The sequence below is a fragment of the Moschus berezovskii genome, chromosome 7 (assembly GCF_049115385.1).
Source record: "Moschus berezovskii isolate FMDL1 chromosome 7, NW_MosBer_1.0, whole genome shotgun sequence".
NCBI classification, from domain to species: Eukaryota; Metazoa; Chordata; class Mammalia; order Artiodactyla; family Moschidae; genus Moschus; species Moschus berezovskii.
In genome coordinates, this window is record NC_142466.1 from 115,575,239 (window position 1) to 115,587,685 (window position 12,447).

The following is a 12,447-nucleotide window of genomic DNA, read 5'->3' on the forward strand; positions in this document are numbered from 1 at the left end:
TCATAGGTCCCTTTTCATATTTATTGGCTTTCATATGCCTTATTTTGTGTAGTGTTTATTCAAGTCATCCATTCTTTTTTTAATCAGGCTTTCAGCTTCTTCTTCTTTTGACTGCCCTAGGACTTGTGGCTGCACACAGGCTTTCTCCAGCTGTGGGGAGCGGGGGCCACTCTGTAGCTGTGGTGCTTGGCTTCTGGTTGCAGTGCCTTCTCTCAGTGCAGGGCATAAGTGCTCAGACTTCAGTAGTTGTGGCGTGCCAGCTTAGTTGTCCTGCAGCATGCGGGACTTTCCCAGATCAGGGATCAAAAGCATGTTCCCTGCATTGGCAGGCAGATTCCTAACCACTGGGTCACCTGTAAAGTTCTAGCTTACTCTTGATTTGTAGGAGTTGGTTATATAACTTTGGTACGAATCCTTTGTCAGATATATACTACAAATATTTACTTAGAGTCAATGATTTCTCTTTTTGCTTGCTTAATGATGTTGTGTGATGAACAGACATTTAAAATTTTGAAAATATTTTTCTTTTTTCTCTTAGGGTTAGAGCTTTTTGAGTCCTACGTAGGACATTTTTGCCTGCAGAATATCAATTTAAAAAATATTATATACATATCCTACATCTGCTTCCAGAAGTGTGTATGACTTTCACATGTAGGATTATGAGCTATATCAAATTAATTTTACATAATATGAGGTAGAGGTTAAGGTTCATTTATTTCTCTATAGATATCTAATCATTCACCTACCGCTTTTTTAAAAGAGTGCATTCTCTAAGTTGAATTGAATTGTGCCATATTTTTTAAAAAAATCAAATGACCAAATTCTTGTGAGTGAAATGGTTGTTTAATATATACTTTCCAGATAACATAATTGATGAATTTCTAACATCAGTTGCATTAGTCTTTCTCTTGCATTGGCGTCCAGGTTCTATCCTACAATGACTAATAATTCTAATAAGATTTTCCCCCACTGATGGTATATATTCAAACACAACCATTTTATATTTATGGAGACCATGAAAACATGGCTCTGGATTCCTTTCTGTCAGTCTTTTCCTACACATTTTTCTTTTGTGGATATATTGCTTTACAACAACACGAATCAGTCATGTTATACATATATACATCTCCCCTCTCCCTTAAGCCTCCCTCCCAGCCCCTTCCCATCCCTCTAGGTTGTCACAGAGCGCTAGACTGGGTTCCCGGCTTAATAGAGCACCTTCCCACTCGCTGTGTTTCACATGATAATGTATATATGTCAAGGCTGCTGTCTAAGTTCACCCCACCCTCTCTTTTCCCTGCTGTGTCCACAAGTCTGTTCACTATATCTGCATTTCTATTCCTTTCCTGCAAATAGGTTCATCAGTACCATTTCTCTAGATTCCATATAAAGGCGTTAATATACGATATTTGTTTGTCTCTTTCTGACTTCACTCTGTATAAGAGGCAGAGGCACTACAACTGACTCAAACATATTCCTTTTTATGGCGGAGCGACCCGCTGCTCATCTTCCCAAATGAGAGTGCCTAAACTGAAAATTAAGAGCTTGATCTCTGATTAAAAGTGTGAAGGCTGGCTCTGTGACAGTTAGCTCTGTGTCATTAAGAAAGCTACATAGCGTCTCAATGCTATGAGAAAAAAAAAATCTCATCTTGAGAAAAACAATGCCCGTCTGAGTCAGGTTATTTTGAGGATAAAATGAGATAATGCCAACCTCTCACCCAGGAGCAATCTTAGCATGTAGTCATTCTAGTCATATGCTAGCTACTGTTGTTTCATCTTTGGACAGCTCTAACTTTAAAAAAAATTTGAATTAAAATTCATAGGCTTATATACCTATGGGACATTCAGAACGCAGTGCTATCCTTCCTTGACTTATTTGAAGATAACCAATTGTTCCCCAGAGTCTTTTTGTACATAGGCTTAATGTCTACTCCTTTCAAACTCAATCCAAGTGTTACACTTTTAAGATTATTGGTTATTTGTGTCAAATATTTAATGCTTTTTTTCTCCATAACCCTGAAAGTGAAGAGCACAGAAGAGGTAACTGAAAATTGTTTGTTGAATGAATGGAGTCCTCCATATCCTCTTGGTAATTATCATTTATTACTATATCTATTCATTTAATTTTTAAGGCCATCATATCTTCTTTATAGAATAATTGAGTACTCATTATAGATAAATTAGATAGATAATATCTACCACTCCACTCATTGAAAGAGCATATACTAGTATTTTTATACATGTTTCGAATGTGTATACTATCTCAGGCAATCCTCATGGCCCCTCAATTAGATATTATTCTTTCAACCTTAAAGAAAAAGAAAACATGCCTTTCAAAATGCTAAGCAGTTTATGTGGGATCTGAATCCATTCACATGTGGTTTTATAGTTCAGCTTCTTGAATATAGAACTTCATTAACTCTAAGATGAATGGCTAGTGAAAAAGAAATTCTAGTCACCACTCTGATGACTATACTGGAGAATTGGTCTATTTCCCTGGCTAATTTCTCAGTTCTTTTCTAGTATTCTTTTTCTCTTCTCATTTCTCTCTTTTGATATGTATCTCTACACTCTTGACAGGTTGTTATTAGAAACATTTTTGCATATTAACATGAATTAATTTACCTCTACCTCATAAACCAACATGTGAGTGACAGGTCCTTCAATACACTTATACACATGAGGTTCATCTTATATCCACCAGTTTATGCGGGTCTGTCATATTCCATCTCACTGTTATCCCAGATCCTTCTTTTTCCCTCTCTAGGGCCTGAATATCAAGTCAGCCAGCACTTTCAAGGCTGTCTTTGCTCCACCTTAAAAAAAAAAGGCATAATCTCCAAAAGAACACAAGTTGCATTATTCCAGTTTCCAGTTAGACATTGCTGGGGTGACTCTTCAAAGGAAGTGGACATCTGATAAGGAATAATGAAGCATGTATGTGAGAATGGGCACTGAACCTGGGGATAGGAGAATTTGATGTGCATACAGGTATAGTCTTTTGTCACTGTGGACTTCTGAGTAAGTTCTGTCAACTCTTTGAATCTCAAATTTCATGTCTCCAAAAAAATTAAAAATTAAATAAGGAATATAAAATTATTCTATTAAAAATAATGCCAACAAGAAATGCTGTCATGAGAGGTTCAAAAATACGTTGGTATTTGAGTTTATCATCATTCAATTTCTTCAATAAGGTTTAAGATAATTTTCTTATTATTTAATTTAGATTCATTTATTAGTTAATTCAAAAAATTAATCAATATGTGATGGTATATCAGTGGGCTTCCCTGATGGCTCAGAGGTTAAAGTGTCTGCCTATATATCAGTAAATGATATTAATAAACTATAGAAATTTAAATTAATATATAAAATCACACTTCTATATAAAAGTAATAAAAAGAAAATAAAATTGAAGAGAGAAAAGCATTTATAATTGTAACAGGAACATATAAGCACTGAAAGACACACAAATAAATATAAAAAGAAGAAAAGAAGATATTTTAAAGCAATATTAACAGCCAAAGAGGAAAAAAGCAACAAGAAAGCCTAACAGAAAAAAAAAAAATTTTAATGGAAGAAAACTTTTAAAGCTGGCCAATCTTTCTTAAATTTTAGAGACAGGCATTTCTACTATAGATTCCAAGGAAAATGGGCAAAGATCTTAATGTTATTCAAAAATTCATCTTTAAGATTAATTATTCAATGCTGATTGTTGTTACTCATTTGCTAAGACATGTCTGACTCTTTGTGACCCCATGAACTGCAGCATGCCAGGCTTCCCTGTCCTTTACCATCTCCCCAAGCTTGCTCAAGCTCATGCCCATTAAGTCAGTGATGACTTCCATTATCTCATCCTCTGTTGCCACTTTCTTGTCTTGCCCTGAATCTTTCCCAGCATCATGATCTTTTCCAATGAGTCAGCTCTTCACATCAGGTGGCCAAATTATTGGAGCTTCAGCATCATTCCTTCCTATGAATATCCAGGATTGATTTCCTTTCGGATTAACTGGTGGAATCTGCTTGTAGTCCAAGGGACTCTCAAGAGTCTTCTCCAGAACCACAGTTCAAATGCACCAATCTTTGGCGGTCAGCCTTCTTTACAGTCCAACTCCCACATAAATACATGACTACTGGAAAAACTATAGCTTAGACTATGTGGACATTTGTCGGCAAAGTGATGTCTCTGCTTTTTAATATGCTGTCTAGATTTTTTTTTCCCAAGGAGTAACTGTCTTTTAATTTTGTGGCTGCAGTCACCATCTGCAGTGATTTTGGAGTCCAAGAAAATAAAATATGTCACTGTTTCTACCTTGTCCCCATCTATTTGCCATGAAGTAATAGGGCAAGATGCCATGATCTTAGTTTTTTGAATGTTGCATTTTAAGCCAGCTTTTTCATTCTCCTCTTTCATCTTCATGAAGAAGTTCTTTAGTTCCTCTTCACTTTCTGCCATTAAGGCTGCATTATCTGTGTATCTGAGGTTGTTGATATCTTTCCCAGTAATTTTGTCTCCAGCTTGTGATTCATCCAGACTGGCGTTTCATATGCTGTATCCTGGATATAAGTTAAATAAGCAAGGTGACAATATACAGCCTTGATGCTTATTAAGAAAAAAAAAATAGAACAAATTATATACCATGGATATTAAAGCTATTTCAGAGCTGTAGTATGTAAGTGATGTGTTTTTATTATCAGAATATAGACAGAAAGAAAATGGAAATAAAAATTATAAAATCAGACCCTGATGTGTACTATGATTTAAAAAATACAGAAACTATATCAATGGTAAGAAAAGAAAGAAAAAAAGAGAAAGGTGTAATTTAATATATGAGGTTAAAGTCATGATTTCCACCTGGAAGAAAAAATAAATCTGCATAGAGACCTCCTATAGTCTCTTGTGAAAAAACAGTAATGCATGCCTACAAAAAGTAAGACTCCAAAAGTCTAGATAAAGAATGAATGGGTGCTGTAAGGAAAAAAATTTCCAGAGTTGACAAAGGGATGAGAGATATTCAAGTTCTAGTCAGTCAGAATGAAGAAAATGTATTGAACCTATGTAACTTTAGTGGATAATCCAGACTGATAATGTATTAGTAGTGGGACTAAACTAGCTGTAGAAGTAACTCTATCTCCAGATTCAAAATTCTTTTCTAATAAAATGACTCACTCAAAGATCAATCTATTACACAAGTGATAAAATTCAGCACTGTTTGAAAGAACCCCATAAAATCCATCACTTGATGACGTAAATATCAGTGTCCATAAGCCACTGAAAGTTGGCTATGATCTCAAGAAGCAAGCAAATGTGACACAAAAGCTGAAGGAAGATAAGTAAATAGAAAAAAAAAACTCAGAAATTAGTGAAATGATTGAATTTGCAGACCAGCATATGACAATAGCTCTAATAAATCTGTGCTGTGTATTCCGGGGCTTCAAGGACAATATGGACATCATACTGAGGGAAATGCAAGATACAGAAAAAGAAACAAATGGGAACTCTAGATATGAAAAATGAAACATCGTGGTATTAAAACAAAGAAATTTCTTGATGGCATTAATAACAAATTAAACACCATGAGAGTGGGAATGAGAACAACAACAAAAGAAAAAAACAACTTGAAATCAAGGAATCAGTTCAGTTCAGTCACTCAGTCGTGTCCAACTCTGCGACCCCATGAATCACAGCACGCCAGGCCTCCCTGTCCATCACCAACTCCCAGAGTTCACTCAAACTCATGTCCACAGAGTCGATGATGCCATCCAGCCATCTCATTCTCCGTCGTCCCCTTTTCCTCCCGCCCCCAATCCCTCCCAGCATCAGAGTCTTTTCCAGTGAGTCCACTCTTCGCATGAGGTGGCCAAAGTATTGGAGTTTCAGCTTTAGCATCAGTCCTTCCAATGAACACCCAGGATCGATCTCCTTTAGAATGGACTGGTTGGATCTCCTTGCAGTCCAAGGGACTCTCAAGAGTCTTCTCCAGCACCACAGTTCAAAAGCATCGATTGTTCGGCGATCAGCTTTCTTCACAGTCCAACTCTCACATCCATACATGACCACTGGAAAAACCATAGCCTTGACTAGATGGACCTTTGTTGGCAAAGTAATGCCTCTGCTCTTTAATATACTATCTGGGATGGTCATAACTTTCCTTCCAAGAAGCAAGCGTCTTTTAATTTCATGGCTGCAATCAGCATCTGCAGTGATTTTGGAGCCCAAAAAAATAAAGTCTGACATTGTTTCCACTGTTTCCCCATCTAGGAATAGACACCATCAAACTTAAGCACAGGGAAGTAAACAAACAAACTGCAAAGTGACAAAGTGCCCTATGGACCACATTAAGCTATCTAACATACAAGTCTTAAAATAAAAAGAGAGAAAGGTACAGAAAAAATATTTGAATAGTGGCTGAAGGTTAAAAAATTTTTAATCTATAAATAGATATATCCAAGATGTTAATAAGGTTAAACACAAAGAAAATCACACGAAAGCATATTAAATTTCTAGAGGCCAATGATGAAGGTAAAATTCGTAAGATCAACCAAAGAAAAAGATATATTCCATAGAGAGGAATAAACACAAGCACGTCCATGGACTTGTCTAAGGATTTGCAATCCATACCATAATGAAACCATGTCTTTGAAGTCCTGAAAAAAAATAATGTTGTCGACTGAAAATTCAATACCCAGTGAAGACGTCTTTGAAAATAAAGGTGAACTACTTTTACAAACAAGGAAAGCTGAGAACATTTTGTCATCAGCTCACCTGCTCACAGAGAAATATTAAAGATATTTTTAGTCAGAAGGAAAATGCTATGACAAAATCATGGGTCCACACAAAAGAATGAAGCATATCAGAAATACAAATAAATGGTAAATATTAGGAACAGACAGAGTTGGTTCCTATTTCCTAGTAATGATAGAGTACCTTGTATAAGACTAAATGTCCAGTTGATAATAGTCATAAAACCTGGGAAACAATAATGATTTTGAGACACTCGAAAGCAGTCAAAAGCAGAAAGAAACTGGACAGGATTTGGCTCTCAAAGAAAGGAAAAAAGTCTTAAAAGCCAGAAAAAAATGGGACATTATATACAAGAGAATAATAATAACAATTTAGGCTGACATTTGCTCATACAAAAGGAGTTTAAAAGAGAAGGGATTGACATCTTAAAAATTCTAAGAGAGAGAAAAAATAAAACATTGTCAATCTAGCATTTCATACATATAATGATATATTTCAAAAATGAAGACGAAATAAAGACATTTTCAGGTAAACAAGAACAAAAAAATCTTGTAGCAGGTACATACTACAAGAAGTCCTGAGATTCTTCAGATTTATGGGACATAATACAATACGGTACTTTGGAGCTATAGGGAAAATTGGAGAGAATTGGAAGAATAAGTATGTGTTCAGTGTAAAAGTGTTTGCTAATTTCTTTTACAGTCAGTTCACTAACAGGAAAATAATGTGTGACAATAATAACAAATGAATGGAAGCAATCATAAATGAAATTATACTGCTGTAAGGTTATTATAATATATGTGAAGTCGCATATAATTAACTCAAGTTAAACTATGAAAAGTGAAAATATGTATCATAATATCAAAAAATCAATGAAAGTTTTATATACACACAGACACATACATGCACACACATGCACACACATATGAAATTTTAATTTGAAATAATGAAACAAATTCTGGAAATGGATAATAGTAATGGTTGCACAGTAGTGTGAATGCACATGAGGCCTTTGAATTGCACACTTAAAATTACAGGATATATAGGAAGATAAAAAAACAAAAAGAGGGTGCGAGAGAATATAAACAGAAAGATGTAAATCTAAATGTGTATACAGTCAGATGGCCAACAGGCACATGAAAATATGCTCAAAATTGCTAATTATTAGAGAAATGCAAATCAAAACTGCCATGAGATATCACCTCACAGCTGTCAGAATGGCCTTTGTCAACAAGTCTACAAACAATAAACTCTGGAGGGGGTATAGAGAAAATTGAACCCTACTACACTGTTGGTGGGAATTAAATTGGGGCAATCACTATGGAGAACAGTATGGAGATTCCTTAAAAAACTAAAAATATGATCCAGCAATCCCACTCCTGGCACGTATCTGTAGAAAAGCATAGTTTGAAAGGCTACATACTTCCCAATGTTCACTGTAGCACTGTTTGCCATAGAGAAGGCATGGAAGCAACATAAATGTCCATCAACAGAGGAACGGGTAAAGATGTCTACATCAATATATACGATGGAATGTTACGCAGCTGCAAAAAATGAAATAATGCCATTTGCTACAGCATGGATGGACCCGGAGACTGTCATACCAAGTGAATAAAGTCACGTAGAGAAAGATAAATATCATATGATATCACTTAAATGTGAAATCTAAAAAAATTTATATGAATGAGCTTTAAAAAGCAGAAACACCCTCATAGACTTAGGGAAGGAACTTCTAGTTACCAGAATGGACAGATTGGGAGTTTTGGATTGACATGTACACACTACTGTATTTAAAATTGATAACCAGTGAAGCCCTACTGTGTAGCATAGGAAACTGCTCAGTACTTTATAATAACCTAAATGGGAAAAGAACTCGAAAAAGAATAGCTACATGTAGATGTATAGCTGAATCACTTTGCTGTACAACTAAAACTGACACACATTGTTAATAAACTGTAATCCAATATAAAATAAATTTTTTAATAAATAAAAGCATAAAATACATAAACATGTATATATTTAATTTTACAATAGATAGAACTAAACTATCCAAACAAAAGGGAACAGTTGTTAGACCGGATATGACTCTATGCCATTAACAACAGACACATTCAACATACACTCAGGTGGGTGGAAAGACAATGGATTTAAATGATGAATTTTTGTGCATATGGAAACTGATGCAGCAATGTTAATATCAGGACAAAATTAAATCCAAGACAGAAAGTATTACCAGAGACAAAGTAGATCACTTTACAACATTGGGCTGTTTTTGTTGTTCAGTTGCCCAGTTGTGTCCAACTCTTTGCAACCCCATGGACTGCAGCACACCAGGCCTCCCTGTCCCTCACCATCTCCCAAAGTTTGCCCAAGTTCATGTCCACTGCATCGGGGATGCCACCCAGTCATCTCATCCTCTGACGACCTCTTCTCCTTCTGCCCTCAATCTGCTGCTCAGTATTAGGTTGTATTTCATCCTAAATGTGTAAGAAGCTAATAACCAATCCCCTAGTCATAGATGGAGATTTAATGTTTTTCTTTATTAACTGACAGGAAAATTAGACAAATCTCAGTAAAAATCAGAAGTGATTTGAATACTATATGAATGACTGACATGATTGACATTTAAGCAAGCAACAGTAATCTGATAACTGTGGGACATACATGTTTCTCAAGTACACTAGAAGAGTCAACATGATAGATTCAAATGAAGAAACAAGGTTTACAGCTGAGCCATAGAATAAGTAACTGGATTTCAAAGGGCTGAAGTAATACAGTGTGTTTCCTGGGCACAATAGATTTAAATCACATATAGGCAAACATTAAGTAAGATATCTAGAGGACATTACAAGTATTTTCAAAGCAGCAAGTCATTTCTCTATACATTAAGGAGAAAATCACAACGCAAATAGAAATTATTTTCAATTAAATATTAATAAAAACACAACATATCAAAAATGTAGGAATATAACTAATGCAGTCCTTAAAGGGGCATTTATACTTTTAAATACTAGTTAAAAAGGAGTAAGGTTTAAATAATAAAAAAATTTTGTTCACTGAGGATGTGTTAATAACATAGAATATTTTAAGGAATTTATGAATAAGCTACCAGAACTAATATGTGAGTTAGGCAGTTTTGCAGGGCATAAGTCCAAAATACAAAAGAATACTTTTCTAAATACTAACAATTAATAACTAGGAAAGTGAATCTTAAAATATAAATTATAATTAGAATCAGAGTATAAAATAATTAGGAATAAATGTAGTGAGAACTGTGGAAAAACCTCTACATTGAAAATCAAAGAGAGAGAAATTATGAGAAGCCTAATGAATGAAGAGCTATACTATGATCATTAAAGATTTACTAGTCTTAAGATATCCATTCTCCTTAAACAGATCTATAGATTTAATGCCATACAAGTCCCATTTCCAATAGCTGTTCGTAGCAAAAATCAACAAGATCATTCTAAAATTTAGGAAGACAGGAATTCCTTGGAGGTCCAGAGGTTATGACTCTGTGCCCTCATGACCAAGGTCCTAGGTTTGATCCCTGGTCAGGGAACTAAGATCCTGCAAGCTGCGCTGCGCAGTAAAAAAAAAAAAAAAAAGTTGAAACTTTTTGATCCCAGTGCCTAAAATTTAGAAAGGCAATGTACAATAGCCAATCTATCTAGCTTAAAGAACAGGTTTAGAGGACTTACAGTCACTGGTTTTAAGATTTACTGTAAATTTTCAGTAGTCAAGATGCTGTTTTACTAGAAATATTTAAATAAATTTATAGAATAGAGGGGAGAGTCTGCACATAACTATTCATATATCTAGTCAATCGATATTTTAGAAAAAGTAGTCATCAAGGTCACATAGGCAATTCAGTGGGAAAACATAATGTCTTCAAAAATGGCACTGGACCAGTCGTGTACTAACCTGGAAGAATGAGCTTTGACTCCTACCTCACACCACACACAAATATTATTTGGAAATATGTCATAAATATAAATATAAAGGGTAAAAGAATAAAACTTGTAAAAGAATATAAGAAGACTGCCTTCTTAATCTTGGGCAGACAAAGATTTCCTGGACATCCAAAGCACTAGTAATAAAAAACACTTCAAATTTCATTAAAAACCCTTTTTTCTTAAAATAAGTTATTTTAAAACATGAAAGTGCAAGCTGCAAACTGGGAAAAAATGTCTGATTTAAAAGACTTATATCCAGAATATATAAAGAACTCCTTTAGCTCAATAATAAGATATAAATAATTCAGTAAAATGGGCACAGTAGTTTCATCATCAAAAAAGAAGTGAAAATATTTTCAACTACATCACTAAGACACTTCTATATACCCATTTAAAATGACTAAAGTCAAATGACTGGTACTATGCAATATAAATACAGTGTGGTATTACTGTACTTCCAAAGCCTCATGGGTGGAATGTGAAATGGTTTCAACCACTCAGGAAAATTGAAGCTCCTTATACATTTAAGTGTGGTTTCATTCCTTGGCATTTAACCAAGATAGATGAAATTGTACACCTGTGAACCATGTAAAATATTCATAGAAAATTTATTCATAGAAAAATACTCTAACAACCCAAATGGCTATCAATAGGAATCACAAATTGTGATATAGTCACACAATGGATTAGTACATGCAGCAATAAATAGAAAAAAAGGGAAATATATAAAAAAATTATCTTAAAAAAAAGAAAGGCAGATACCAAAGAACGTATGCTCTATGTTGCCAAGTGTTATGAAGTTTGAAATAGGCAGACTCTTCTATGGTAACAGAAACAAGTTGTACGTATTGTATGGGGGATAACTCCAAAGAAGTATGAGAGAACTTTTGGGGTGGTAGCACAGAAGTATATTTTTGTCAGAACTCACTGAATTATACATTTGTTCATTTTATGTAAAATTTACATCAGTTATAAAAAGAACAAAAATTGTATTCTGTTTTTTAAGAAAAAAAGAGCCAAGATTGTATTTCTCATAAGCCTTTCTACAACTTACTTAGAAAATGTCTGTTAAATCCCACCATCTTTATCAAGTTTGGAGATTTCTACCCAGGAGAATCACTCTTGTTTCTCCAAGTTTTGGTGTTTCTGAAATCCCAAAGATTATTAATTCAACTTTAAGCCTGGTACTACAATTCTGAATATACCAGCTAAAAAATTTGGGGGAACAATGATTTAATCTGAATACAGATGTGATGTTTGATGGTAATTAGAATTTTTAAAATATTGTTGGCTATGATAAGGTATTCCAGCTTTATAGAAAAATGATCTTTTTTTCAGAAGAAGGTATGTTCCTCTAGGATTCTGTTGTACTACTTATGAATACTTAAATAAATGCCTGTGTAGTCAATTTCTTTCCAAATTCAGAGCTGGATAAATGAAAATCTAAAATTCTCATTTATATATCATATATTGAGTTTCCCTGTTTATCATTTCCTCTGCTGCTGCTGCTGCTTAGTCACTTCAGTCGTGTCCGACTCTGTGTGACCCCATAGACGGAAGCCCACCAGGCTCCCCCGTCCCTGGGATTCTCCAGGCAAGAACACTGGAGTGGGTTGCCATTTCCTTCTCCAATGTGTGAAAGTGGAAAGTGAAAAGTGAAAGTGTGAAGTCGCTCAGTCACCTCCGACCCTTAGCGACCCCACGGACTGCAGCCTACCAGGCTCCTCCATCCATGGGATTTTCTAGG